This window comes from Triturus cristatus, chromosome 4_1, assembly GCF_964204655.1.
Source record: "Triturus cristatus chromosome 4_1, aTriCri1.1, whole genome shotgun sequence".
NCBI lineage: Eukaryota > Metazoa > Chordata > Amphibia > Caudata > Salamandridae > Triturus > Triturus cristatus.
Genome location: NC_140585.1, coordinates 1726426 through 1740298, shown reverse-complemented (window position 1 = coordinate 1740298; position 13873 = coordinate 1726426).

Here is a 13873-nt window from a genome sequence, read left to right as displayed (position 1 = left end):
GAAAGAGAGAGAGAGGGATGAGGTGGAGAGAGGTGGAGGAAAGCGAAAGAAACGGAAAAGAGGGAGGGAGAGGTAGAGAGAAAGGGTGGGAGGAGTGAAGGGGAGAGAGAAAGAGAGCAAGGAGGGGAGACAGAGGGAAAGCGATTGGAGAGGGAGGAGAGATGGATGGATGGGTGGATGGACAGGTGGATGGATGGATGGGTGGGTAGAAGGATGGATGGATGGGTGAGTGGATGGATGGATTGGTGGATGTATGTATGGATGAATGGGTGGGTAGATGGGTGTGTGGATGGGTGGGTGGGTGGGTGGATGGATGGATGTGTGGGTGATGGATGGATGGGCGGACAAACGGATGGATGGATGGATGGATGAGTGGATGGATGGATGGGTGGACGGATGGACGGATGGACCAATGGATGGATTGATGGGTGGATGGAAGTATGGACGGATGAACGGATGGATGGATGGGTGAATGGATGGATGAATAGATGGATGGATGGATGGACGGACAGATGGGTGGATAGATGAATGGGTGGATGGATGGATGGTTGGATGGATGGATGGATGGGTGGGTGGATGGACGGATGGATTGATGAATGGATGGGTGGATGGATGGATGGACGGAAAGAAAGAGGAGAGAGAAAGAGAGGAACGATGGAGAGGTAGAGAGGGAGGAGTGAAGGGGAGTGAATGAGAACGGATGGTTAAAAAGAACATAAGATGGAGGAGGGAGAGAGAGAGAGGGAGAGACAGGGTCGGAGGAGAGGGGGAGAGAGAACGCGACCCAAGAGAGGAGAGAGAATGAGAGAGTGATGGATGGATGGATGGAAGGAAAGAGAGAGAGAGGGATGAGGGGGAGAGAGGTGGAGGGAATAGAAAGAGAGGAAGAAGAGGTAGGGGGTGTTAGAGAGAAATGGTTCAGAGAGGAAGGAGAGATGAGAAGAGGGAATTGAATGGATAGAAAGGAAGAGCGCAAGAGAGGGAGGGAGGAGTGAAGGGGAGAGAGAGATGGTGGAAAGAGAGAGAGAGAGAGGGCAGGAGGAGAGGGAGGGAGAGAGATAGAGAGGGAGGAGGGGAGGCTGCTTTTCCTTGTGGGGGTGCCCTCTGCTTCTCCTTTGATAGAGAAGGGAGAAAGAGATGGATGGATGGATGGGTGGGTGGGAGGATGGATGGTTGGATGGGTGGGTGGGTGGGTCGTTGGGTGGGTGGACGGGCAGACTAATGGATGGATGGGTGGACAGATGGATGGACGGATGGATGGATGGATGGATGGATGGACGGATGGATGGGTGGATGGATGTATGGATGATGGATGAATGGATGGGTGGACAGATGTATGATGGGTGGATGGATGGGTGGATGGATGAATGGATGGGTGGGTGGATGGACAGATGGATGGATGGGTGGATGGATGGATGGGTGGATGGATAGATCGATGGATGGATGAATTGATGGGTGGAAGGGTGGATGGACAGACGGATGGATGGATGGATGGAGGGATGGGTGGATGTATGGACGGACGGATGGAGGGATGGGTGGGTGGATGGATGGGTGGATGGATGGATGGTGGATGGATGGTGGATGGATGGATAGTGGATGGATGGATGGATGGTGGATGGATGGATGGATGGATGGATGGTGGATGGATGGATGGATGGATGATGGGTGGATGGATGGATGATGGGTGGATGGATGGATGGTGGATGGATGGTGGATGGATGATGGATGGATGGATGGGTGGGTGTGTGGATGGATGGATGGGTGGATGGGTGGTTGGGTGGGTGGACGGACAGACTAATGGATGGATGGGTGGACAGATGGATGGACGGACGGATGGATGGATGGGTGCACGGATGGGTGGATGGATGTATGGATGATGGATGAATGGATGGGTGGACAGATGTACGATGGGTGGATGGATGGGTGGATGGATGGATGGGTCGATGGATGGATGAATGGATGGGTGGGTGGATGGACAGATGGATGGATGGATGGGTGGATGGATGGATGGGTGGATGGATAGATCGATGGATGGATGAATTGATGGGTGGAAGGGTGGATGGACAGACGGATGGATGGATGGAGGGATGGGTGGATGGATGGATGGACAGACGGATGGAGGGATGGGTGGGTGGATGGATGGGTGGATGGATGGATGGATGGATGGATGGTGGATGGATGGTGGATGGATGGTGGATGGATGGATGGATGGTGGATGGATGGATGGATGTATGGTGGATGGATGGATGATGGCTGGATGGATGGATGATGGGTGGATGGTGGATGGATGATGGATGGATGGATGGATGGGTGGGTGTGTGGATGGATGGATGGGTGGATGGTGGATGGATGGTGGATGGATGGATGGATGGTGGATGGATGGATGGTGGACGGATGTAAAGGGAGAAAGAGGGAGAAGGGAATTTTACATGAAGCTTAGCAGGCGAGACAACAGGGTGGTTTAGGACCTCGCAGTCTGGAGGGGCCCCTGTGATACACTCCTTGACCCCGAGGCCGCTGTGGCCTCTTCTGATAGTGAGAGTATGCCGGATGATGGAAATGATGGTCCGCAGGCGGCTGGGGGAGGAGGGCTCCTGTTAGGGGTGTGGCTCGTATGGAGTGCCGCTGTGCGGAGGGCGACTGTCTTCTGATTGGGCTCTCAGAAACCGTGGACGGGATGATTGGCTCTTGATGTACCCCCCCCCCCACAATGTGCCCGCATGTGACATGTCTTATAGACTAACAGCTGCTGTAGGTTTGTATGATATAAAACTGAAAAATAAAGGTTTAAAAAAACATACCGCCTCCGAGAGGTAGGACAATGGGTGCTGCATCAGCGGAGAAGTGTCTTCCCAGTAAGTGTACAGAACTGTCATGCTGTGGTGTTTTTGTCTACGGCACCTGACCCCAGAAACCAGCCCTCTTGAGGTAATATCATGGTGGCCGCAATCCTGCAGAGGCTTTCGCGTGCGACGTCTGCGACTTTCTGCCGGAGCGACCTGGAAGTAACTATTCTGGTTCCCGTCGAGAGGATTCCTTGCTTAGTGTCTCATTTCCCTTCCTGTGTGTTTTTGAAAGCCAGTGCGTCTCCTCTGTGGACTCCTTCGGGGTGGTCACTCTTGGGGTACGAGCTCCAAAGGTAAAGTTAGACCAAAAGTCCAACTTAGACCAAAAGTCCAACTTTACTACTTTCCGTCATTCACAAAGGGACTTACGAGTAGTATCTATACGCCTGCAGGCGTTCCACACTCGGGGTAGCACCTCCGCACTCGGACGGAAGGTCGGCACTTGGGGCGGGGAAAGTGTCATTACATACTCTGCAGATAATCAATGCCACCCGCAACCCACGCACTGCAAACCACATAAAAGCGGCACACATCCAAGACTCTGTTTTTTCAAACACATACTTGACCTGGCTGCCTTGCTTCTTCGTGCCCTCTGTCAAGTGCCGGTACGTTGAGTGTGAGGAGGAAGAAAACCTTCACAGAGGAGAACACAGAAGGCAGCGCTATGTCAGCAGTTGGCTAATGCCGTCAGTGCATTGGGGGAGGATGTCCGGTTTATCACCGACATCAAATAGAAGTGGCAGGATGAGAGGAGACAGGTGAAGGAGAGGTTCACCAGGATAGAGGTGGCCAAACTGGAACCCATCTCTGTCTTGCTCCACTTGAGAAGGGCCTCCTCTCCACCATGCACCTCAACCCTCCGCCCCGCCCACCGGCTGCATGTGCGGCCTGTGACTGACGGCCTTGTTCCGGTCTCAGGTAAGATGTGATGGGTAAACAATGGGCCAATTCACAAAGATCCTTTGAACTCTCGCCAGAAAGTCTGCAACAAGAAGCTGCAGAGCAAAGATTCAGCTACGACTGCGGATGCTCTTTGTGAATCTGACCCAAGGACTTTACTAGAAAAATGTTTAATATGAGCTGCAGATGTGACCATGGACGTCAGTTCAAGTTTGCACGGGCACTGTGGGCTCTGGCCCAGGGCCCCAGCTTTTCAGGGCCCCCATAGAGCCAGCTCTGTTCTGCAGAGTCTTGCTCTCATGACCTTGAATAATTCTTAAACAGATCGTTTTAAATAACGTTTTCCTTCAATTCCTTTTTAATGTCAGTGAGGTCTGCGAGTCCATTGCATACATTCTGTAGAGAAATGTCTTTATGATCCATTCAACATCCATAGAAAGTTTCTTTTAGGTCAAACCGGGATCACACATATGCGAAATGGGAGGGTGTCACAAAGATTGTTTGCAGTAATATTAGTGAACTGCTGCTGTGCTGCATTATTGAAAACACACGTCACTATCCCTGAATATTAGATGTAAACACATTTAGCAGCTGGATGAGTGTGCTGTGCACCGTCAGTGACCCGGTCAAAGAGGCCAAGAAAGAGCGGAGACTGGATCACGAATTCAAAGCTGCTCCGTCCAGGAGCCTCCAAAATACAGTTGTCCCAGGACTCCAAAAACCCCTAAGATGTCCCTGCATCAGAGTATACTACCTCGAAACATGTTGGGTCATGAATGAATATTAAATGAATAGAGTGCTAAACTTAGCCCAAGGGCATCAAGGCGCTATTACGGACCTGATAGGCAGACAAGATGGCATGCTTATACTGAAATCTGAGGAAAAAGCCAGGTTTTCAAGGCTTTGTGGAAGAGAGTGTGACAACCGTCCAGAAAGCACTTCCGGGAGGGAGTTCCACAGCTTGCCAGCAGCAATCGCGAAGGCTCGACCTCCCCATCTAACCTTATTAAACCATAGCACTGTGAGCAGATTCTTATCTGCAGACCGAAGCTGTCTAGTTGGAACATAGCGGTGAAATATTGCCTTAATACCCTCTGGGCCTGCGCCAGAAGCGTTAGGCAGAGTGTTTTGAAAAGGATCCTACGGTCCAGGGGAAGCCAGTGCAATGTCCTAAGAGAGGCTGAAACTGAGTGATATTTTGGAAGACTCATCACCAGCCTGGCCCCAGCATTCTGCACCAGCTGCAGACGTCGCACCAGACCTTTATGAATGCCCAGATACAGGGCATTACAATAGGCCAATCTGGACGTTACCAGGGCAATAACAGCCCGTTTGCTGAGTGAAATGAGAGAAAATGTGAGATTTTTCGGAGGATCCTGATAATCACAAAACAAGTGGACACTGTCCTACTGACCTGGCTGCTCAAGGAAAGTGAAGTATTCACTATGATCCCTAAGTTTTTCCCATGGGATACCGGGCAGGGACAGGCGCCAAGCGTGTCCGGCCATCAATCACTGGACCAGATGTACACATTGCTGCTGAAAATCAAGACCTCAGTCTTCTCCACGTTCAATTTCATGAAGTTAGCCTTCATCCAGGAGGAGACTGCCTGCATACAATTCCTAAAGTTATGGGCAGAGTCTTTGATATTATGAGTGATGGACACCATTATTAGGGTGTCATCCGCTTAGGACAAAGGATCTCACCACCTTAGCAAGCGGGGCAACATAAATATTAAAGAGTGTTGGGCTCAGGGTGGAGCCCAGAGGAACACCACAAGGCAAGGAATTGGAGGCCGAGTAAAATTGGCCAAATTTCACAGTCTGTGCTCGGTCACTAAGAAATGAAGCAAGAAGCCGCAGAGCCGAGCCACCAATCCCTTTCTCTCTGAGACGCTCAACCAGCCTCAGAGGAGATAGGGTATCAAAAGTTGTGGTAAGGTCAAGTAGAACTAACAGCGTGGTATGCCCTGCATCCACTTGAGTACGGATATCGGTAAATACGTAGTTAAGGCAGTTTCCGTACTATGGCATCTTCCAAAGCCATGTTGTAAGCCATCCAGTAATTGGTGATCTTTTAAGTAAGCGCTAAGATGGGTATTTAGATAGGTTTACAAGATCTTGGCTGGGACAGGAAGCAGTGAGATCGGGCGATAGTTTTTCCATTCTGAAGGGTCCAAAGAAGGCTTCTTTAATCCCTTCAATGCTTGACGAGCTCAGCTGGTCATGAGCACAGCTCCACTGTGAGCCATGACGAGCTGAGCTCGTCATGAGCACAGCGGTGCCGCGGCCCCCCTCCACACCATGGGGGAATTACCCCCACAGGGAAGGGGTTAAAAGTGGCTTTACCACTGCAGTCTTCCACAAGGTAGGGTATTGTCCCTCTGAGATAGCTACATTCAATGCAGCAGTAAGGTGTGGAATAATGACTTTGCAACCAATCTTTAGCACCTTGAGGGGGCAGGGATCCAATTGGGACCCAGATTTAACTCCTTCTAGAAGCCGATCAGCAATGCCAGGCGCTAAACAGGGTAAAGTAAGTAGCCTGGGGTAGTCCTCAATAAAAGCATCTTCGTTAGGGGGAGAGGTAGGCTGGGCAGGTGACCCCACATTGGAGGCTTCAAGCGAGGAGTAGATGTCTGTAATCTTAGTACGAAAGAAGTTGGAAATGTTATCACAGCTCCTGAGAAAACTCTGAAGGGTCTGTGACTGAGGCGGAGGTGAGGGAGTTACAGCTACTAGGGGTATATGGAAGTCACTAGACATGTTCTTGGACTCCCACGAACCCCCTGAGCCAACTTGGGACCCCCGGGGAGGATCGGATTTCACTCAGGGATACAACCCCAGACTAGGCTCATAGCGAGAGAACACTTCTTGTAACCTATCTCTACTCTTTCTCTCCTATCTTCTCTCTTTTTACTATCCTGTCTCTAATTTTCCAGCAGGTGAATGCAGAGGGGCTCAGCTGAACGTGTACATCACAGTACCTGTAATTAATGTAACACTAGCTACGTTTTTCTTGAACTCCATAACGAAAATGAAAATGTACTTCTTTGGTAAAAATTAATAAAATCCTTTGTAATAAAAAAAAAAGATCCCTAGAGGATTTTATTGACTGTGATTTTTTAATAATGTAACCCCTTTTCTTCCATAATAGCCGCTTTATATTCCCTCTGTTTATGCGATTCCCTGCCCAACGGCGCTAAATCTATGTGCCCCAGCCTCTCCTGTCTGCGGCACACCTGTCTCATCTTTCTGAGTCTCTCCAAAAACCAGGGGGCAGAGGGTTTTCTTCTTGCTGAATGGTGCTCACTCCCTGGCGCTAGGGTGTCCATTGCTACTGACAGTTGTTGTGATAATTCAGCTGCCGCCAGAGTAGCATCCTGGTACCCGGAGGGCTGAGAGCTATTGAAGAGGCTAGTAAATGCCTCCTTACTGATGAGACTAAGGTTTCTCCTTTCCTCCCAGTTTTTGTTTGAAGAAGAACCACTCCATGATGTCAAAGTACGTAGGTCCAAAGGGATGGCAAAGTGATCAGACCATGCGAGGGGAATAGGTTCTCCCACCAGATTTCGAGGGTCATTGGAAAAAATGCCATCTAGGGTATGCCCCGCCAGATGGATGGGACTGCTAACAGGCTGTGTGTAATGAAAGTATATCTCAACATTTTAATTAAAATAATAAGATATTTGCCTAATTGCTTATATTGCCTTTTCTAAAAAGGAGAAGCACTAAATGTGTTGAAAGTGTATTCTTATAGCAAATACATATCTATTAATACAGATCATCCTTTGTATTGTAATATGGATATGTTTGTGTCATTACCGCTGCTGTCAGGAGAATCTCAGTGTTAGGAACGGGGTTGTTGGTTGACATGGGTGTGAGCCCTGGTCAAGCAGTAACCACAATCCTAGTCAGGGTGAGGCATAAGCAGACCCCATAGTAACCTGTGCTCACCCCTCTGGGAGCTTGTCACAGAGCACTCAGGCTTAATTTGAGGCAATGTGTAAAGTCTTTGTGCAACACTTACAACAGTAAAACAGTGAAACCACCACAACAAGATCCTACACCAGGGTTAGAAGCATAGTAGATTTTAGCAAATACAACAAAATCAAAATGACAAAAATCCAATCAGAGAATCCCTAGATATTGAATTTTAAGGCCGTCCGCGATGCAGCGTGGGCCAGCTACAGGGACCCAGTTAGGCTGGCTGAACTGTGGGCCAGATGTATCAACCTTGCATTTTGCGAGTCCCTAATAGCGAATTTTACCGATTCTCTATTAATGACTCTCAAAATGCAATGTATGTAGGATTTGCATTTCAAATAGTGATTCCTACGTATTCCTTATTTGCGAGTCGCAAATTGTTAGTCGCAAATTAGGAGTGGCTTCCCATTCATTTCTATGGGCCAAGAGGCCCATAGGAATGAATGGGAATTGCATGCGCAATTTGCGAGTACCCAATAGGTACTCGCAAATAGCGCATGCAATTTCAAGGGTGCAAGGGTTCCAAAAGGACACCTTGTTGCACCCCTGAAATATATATGTGTGCACATGTGGCGCACATACATGCCCTAAGGGCATGTATGTGCGCCACATGTCACTTCAAAAAATTTAAAAAAGCGATTTCTACAGAAAATTGCAAATTACCACCAACTTGAAGTTGGTGGTAATTTGCGATTCCTTAAGGAGATATTCGCAATTTGTGAGGGCTACATGAATGGCATTTAGGTAATCACAAATAATTGCGATTATCAATATTGCGAATTCAAAATGCTTGATACATTGCAAAACTCTTCTGCGATTCTGCGAATCGGCCCATTTGCGATCGCAAAAAGCGTTGATACATCTGGCCCTAAGTACCTTAAATCCTGGTTATGGAGTGTTGCATGGATCCGAAACATAGAAGTGGCACTCAGCTGAACTGATGCATTGGTTCTGAGATGCAGCGAGGCTGCGGTGCAAGGTCATGTTACGTCGTCATTGAGGATCTCATCGCCAGGGCTTGAGAAGCAAAGTTCAGGCATCAAGGATGCAGCGCGGAGCTGACAATGTGTTTCTTCCGAAGAGTTACGAGACTGCAATGAGAAGGCCAGCGTCGTCATCGAGCTCAAATCAATGAGAGATGTGGGGCCTGGGTTGAGGATGTGCCGCGCCGTTGTTGCCAAAGATACGAAAGCAATGCAGACCTTCTGTGCGGGGCGCAGTCCACGCAACGGTGGTGATACATTGGTGCTGCTCAAGGATATGCTGCTCAGCCGAGGAAATGCATCAGTTTGGCCCAAGAATGGCCGCTCAGCTGAGGAGATGTAGCAGTCCAGGATAGTGGCAGTCCTTTCAGCAGCAGAGCAGTTCTTCCTGGCAGAGTATCCACCTTTTCAGAAGCGTACTGAAGTGGTCATTTCTGAGGCCCTTCTTTTATACACAGCTGTTTATTGAAGTGGGGAGAAACCTCTAGAGAAATGCCTTTGAAGTGCACAGATGCCTGCCCTGCCAGCACTGGTGCCAGACTCACTACAGGGAGTAGGCAGCCCTTTGTGTGGGGACAGGGCGCAGCCTATTCAGGTGTAAGTGAGGCTGAGTCCAGCTCCTCCCTCCGATCCTGTCAGGATAGCCCACGCAGTCACATCTAAGCTCCAACCGGGATAAGGGCATGTAGGTGATGGTTCCTCCAATGATTGTCTTTACACCCGTGCAGATTTAGAAGTTGAGGTGTTGATGTGTGTATCATCTTGTAGCAGTGGGGTGTTGCTGCCACATTGCCCGGGTCCGAAGATGGGGTGATCCGGGTTTCGGTGATGAACATCACATCCAAGGGGAGGGCGGTGATAGTGTCCAAGATTTCTGTGGCATGTTTGCAGAGAGATAGGGCATTGAACAGTATGCAGTAGAACTGTTCCTGGGGAGTAGGAGAATGGTTGCGTGGGAGAGGTAGAGGTGTCTGTGTTGCAGGTGAAGCGGAACAAGCAGCAGGAGTAGTGCCTCTCTGTGGTTTGTGGAGAGGTGATGCAGCAGTTGCTGTTGCGGTGTTTGGGGGCCAGGAGCTCGACGATGGTGTAACAATGGACGGCCAGGGTTCCTGATGCTGAGCGTGGTCTGGGCGCGGACGGGCACAGATAGGCTTGCCTTTGGCATGGCACGGCCCTGCTGCTGCATCCATTAAGTAGGCAAACACAATAAGATGATGGACAGATCGTTGAAACCTTTCAGACACTCACCTGCAGTCACTAGTAGATCTCGGTTAAATCCATCAGCAACGTCATCGCCAAATTCATCACCCCCTAGATTGCGACTCCAAACAATACATCTACCTTGGCGACCTCAACTCCCACGTTGACGACCTGAACAACACCAACCCCACCAGTCTCCTTGAAACCATGAGCAACCCTGGCCTCAAGCAGCTGATCACCAGCCACACACACAATGCAGGACGCACACTGGACCCGATTTTCACAGGCAGTGACAAAGTCAAGTTCAGCCACGTCACTGACCTTATATGGACCGACCACAGCATCATCTATTTCTCTATCACAAGATCTCCATGGCCCACCAACACGTTCCCCAACCACCCCAACACCCATGGACCAAAATCACTGAGACCCAGTCGACCTCTGCCCTAAGCACCTTCAGATCCGTCACCACCAGCAACCTGGAGCAGGCCATCCAGAACTTCTCTGACTGGACTCCAACAGTGCCGACACCATCATCCCCATAAAACTGTCCAGCACCAACAGGTCCAGCAAGCATACCAGTCGGTTCACCCCGCACTACGGACCATCAAACGTGAATATAGGTGATTAGAAAGCCAATGGTGCTCCAGCAGGCATCTTCTGGAGCTCACCACCTTCAAATTGGCCCTCAGCGATTACCACCTTTGACTCAAAGATACTGTTAACCGCCAGGCTTCCTGCACCTTGTCTTTACTTGATAATAGCTAGAGACTACCATTCCCATGATGCATTGTAATGGGTGCCAGACTGTATGGTTTCCCATGCTGCACTGGTCTAGGGTCAGGTGACCTCTACAGCATATAAGCATGCAGCTCCTGTTCTCAGATGCTTGGTTTTCATTTCCCTGTGAGGACCACACCCGTCCTGTTTGTTTCAAGATCGTTTGGAGAGTTTCAAGTACTGAGGTACTGTGCTTTTGCTAATTCCTGCCTTTTTATCTGCCATCTGTGAGTACGAGCTGCTTATCCTGCTCTTCTTCAACTTGGAAGCACGAGGACGCGCTGAAGTCCGTCTCTTTACTAAGTACTATCCGTCTCTTTACTAAGTACTGTACTGTCCGTCTCTTTACTAAGTACTGTCCGTCTATTTACTAAGTACTGTCCGTCTCTTTACTAACTACTGTAAGTCTCTTTACTAAGTACTGTCCGTCTCTTTACTAACTACTGTCAGTCTCTTTACTAAGTACTGTCCGTCTCTTTGCTAAGTATTGTCAGTCTCTTTGCTAAGTACTGTCCGTCTCTTTGCTAAGTACTGTCCGTCTCTTTACTAAGTACTGTCAGTCTCTTTACTAAGTACTGTCCGTCGCTTTGCTAAGTAGTGTCCGTCTCTTTACTAAGTACTGTACTGTCGATCTCTTTACTAAGTACTGTCCGTCTCTTTACTAAGTACTGTCAGTCTCTTTACTAAGTACTGTCAGTCTCTTTGCTAAGTACTGTCCGTCTCTTTGTTAAGTACTGTCAGTCTCTTTGCTAAGTACTGTCCGTCTCTTTGCTAAGTACTGTCCGTCTCTTTACTAAGTACTGTCAGTCTCTTTACTAAGTACTGTCTGTCTCTTTGCTAAGTACTGTCCGTCTCTTTACTAAGTACTGTACTGTCCGTCTCTTTACTAAGTACTGTCCGTCTCTTTACTAAGTACTGTCAGTCTCTTTACTAAGTACTGTCAGTCTCTTTACTAAGTACTGTCCATCTCTTTGCTAAGTACTGTCAGTCTCTTTGCTAAGTACTGTCCATCTCTTTGCTAAGTACTGTCAGTCTCTTTACAAAGTACTGTCCGTCTCTTTGCTAAGTACTGTCAGGTTCTTTACTAAGTACTGTCCGTCTCTTTACTAAGTACTATCCGTCTCTTTACTAAGTACTGTCCGTCTATTTGCTAAGTACTGCCGGTCTCTTTACTAAGTAATGTCCGTCTCTTTACTAAGTACTGTCCGTCTCTTTACTAAGTACTGTCAGTCTCTTTACTAAGTACTGTCAGTCTCTTTACTAAGTACTGTCCGTCTCTTTACTAAGTACTGTCAGTCTCTTTGCTAAGTACTGTCCGTCTCTTTACTAAGTACTGTCCGTCTCTTTACTAAGTACTGTCCGTCTCTTTGCTAAGTACTGTCAGTCTCTTTACTAAGTACTGTCCGGCTCTTTGCTAAGTACTGTCAGGTTCTTTACTAAGTACTGTCCGTCTCTTTGCTAAGTACTGTCCCTCTCTTTACTAAGTACTGTCCGTCTCTTTACTAAGTACTGTCTGTCTCTTTGCTAAGTACTGTCAGTCTCTTTACTAAGTACTATCCGTCTCTTTACTAAGTACAGTCCGTCTCTTTACTAAGTATTGTCAGTCTCTTTACTAAGTACTATCCGTCTCTTTACTAAGTACTGTCCGTCTCTTTACTAAGTACTGTCAGTCTCTTTGCTAAGTACTGTCAGTCTCTTTACTAAGTACTGTCCGTCTCTTTACTAAGTACTGTCAGTCTCTTTGCTAAGTACTGTCAGTCTCTGTACTAAGTACTGTCAGTCTCTTTACTAAGTACTGTCCGTCTCTTTACTAAGTACTGTCCATCTCTTTACTAAGTACTGTCAGTCTCTTTGCTAAGTACTGTCAGTCTCTTTACTAAGTACTGTCAGTCTCTTTACTAAGTACTGTCCGTCTTTTTACTAAGTACTATCCGTCTCTTTACTAAGTACTGTCCGTCTCTTTACTAAGTATTGTCAGTATCTTTACTAAGTACTATCCGTCTCTTTACTAAGTACTGTCCGTCTCTTTACTAAGTATTGTCAGTATCTTTACTAAGTACTATCCGTCTCTTTACTAAGTACTGTCCGTCTTTTTACTAAGTACTATCCGTCTCTTTACTAAGTACTGTCCGTCTCTTTGCTAAGTATTGTCAGTATCTTTACTAAGTACTATCCGTCTCTTTACTAAGTACTGTCCGTCTCTTTACTAAGTATTGTCAGTATCTTTACTAAGTACTATCTGTCTCTTTACTAAGTACTGTCCGTCTCTTTACTAAGTACTGTCAGTCTCTTTACTAAGTACTGTCCGTCTCTTTACTAAGTACTGTCAGTCTCTTTGCTAAGTACTGTCAGTCTCTGTACTAAGTACTGTCAGTCTCTTTACTAAGTACTGTCCATCTCTTTACTAAGTACTATCCGTCTCTTTACTAAGTACTGTACGTCTCTTTGCTAAGTACTATCCGTCTCTTTACTAAGTACTGTCCGTCTCTTTACTAAGTACTGTCCATCTCTTTACTAAGTACTGTCAGTCTCTTTGCTAAGTACTGTCAGTCTCTTTACTAAGTACTGTCCGTCTCTTTACTAAGTACTGTCAGTTTCTTTGTTAAGTACTGTCAGTCTCTTTACTAAGTACTGTCCGTCTCTTTACTAAGTACTGTCAGTCTCTTTGCTAAGTACTGTCAGTCTCTGTACTAAGTACTGTCAGTCTCTTTACTAAGTACTGTCCGTCTCTTTACTAAGTACTATCCGTCTCTTTACTAAGTACTGTCCGTCTCTTTACTAAGTACTGTCCGTCTCTTTATTAAGTACTGTCAGTCTCTTTGCTAAGTACTGTCAGTCTCTTTACTAAGTACTGTCCGTCTCTTTACTAAGTACTTTCAGTCTCTTTGCTAAGTACTGTCAGTCTCTGTACTAAGTACTGTCAGTCTCTTTACTAAGTACTGTCCGTCTCTTTACTAAGTACTATCCGTCTCTTTACTAAGTACTGTCCGTCTCTTTGCTAAGTACTGTCCGTCTCTTTGCTAAGTACTGTCCGTCTCTTTACTAAGTACTGTACTGTCCGTCTCTTTACTAAGTACTGTCCGTCTCTTTACTAAGTACTGTCAGTCTCTTTACTAAGTACTGTCAGTCTCTTTGCTAAGTACTGTCCATCTCTTTGCTAAGTACTGTCAGTCTCTTT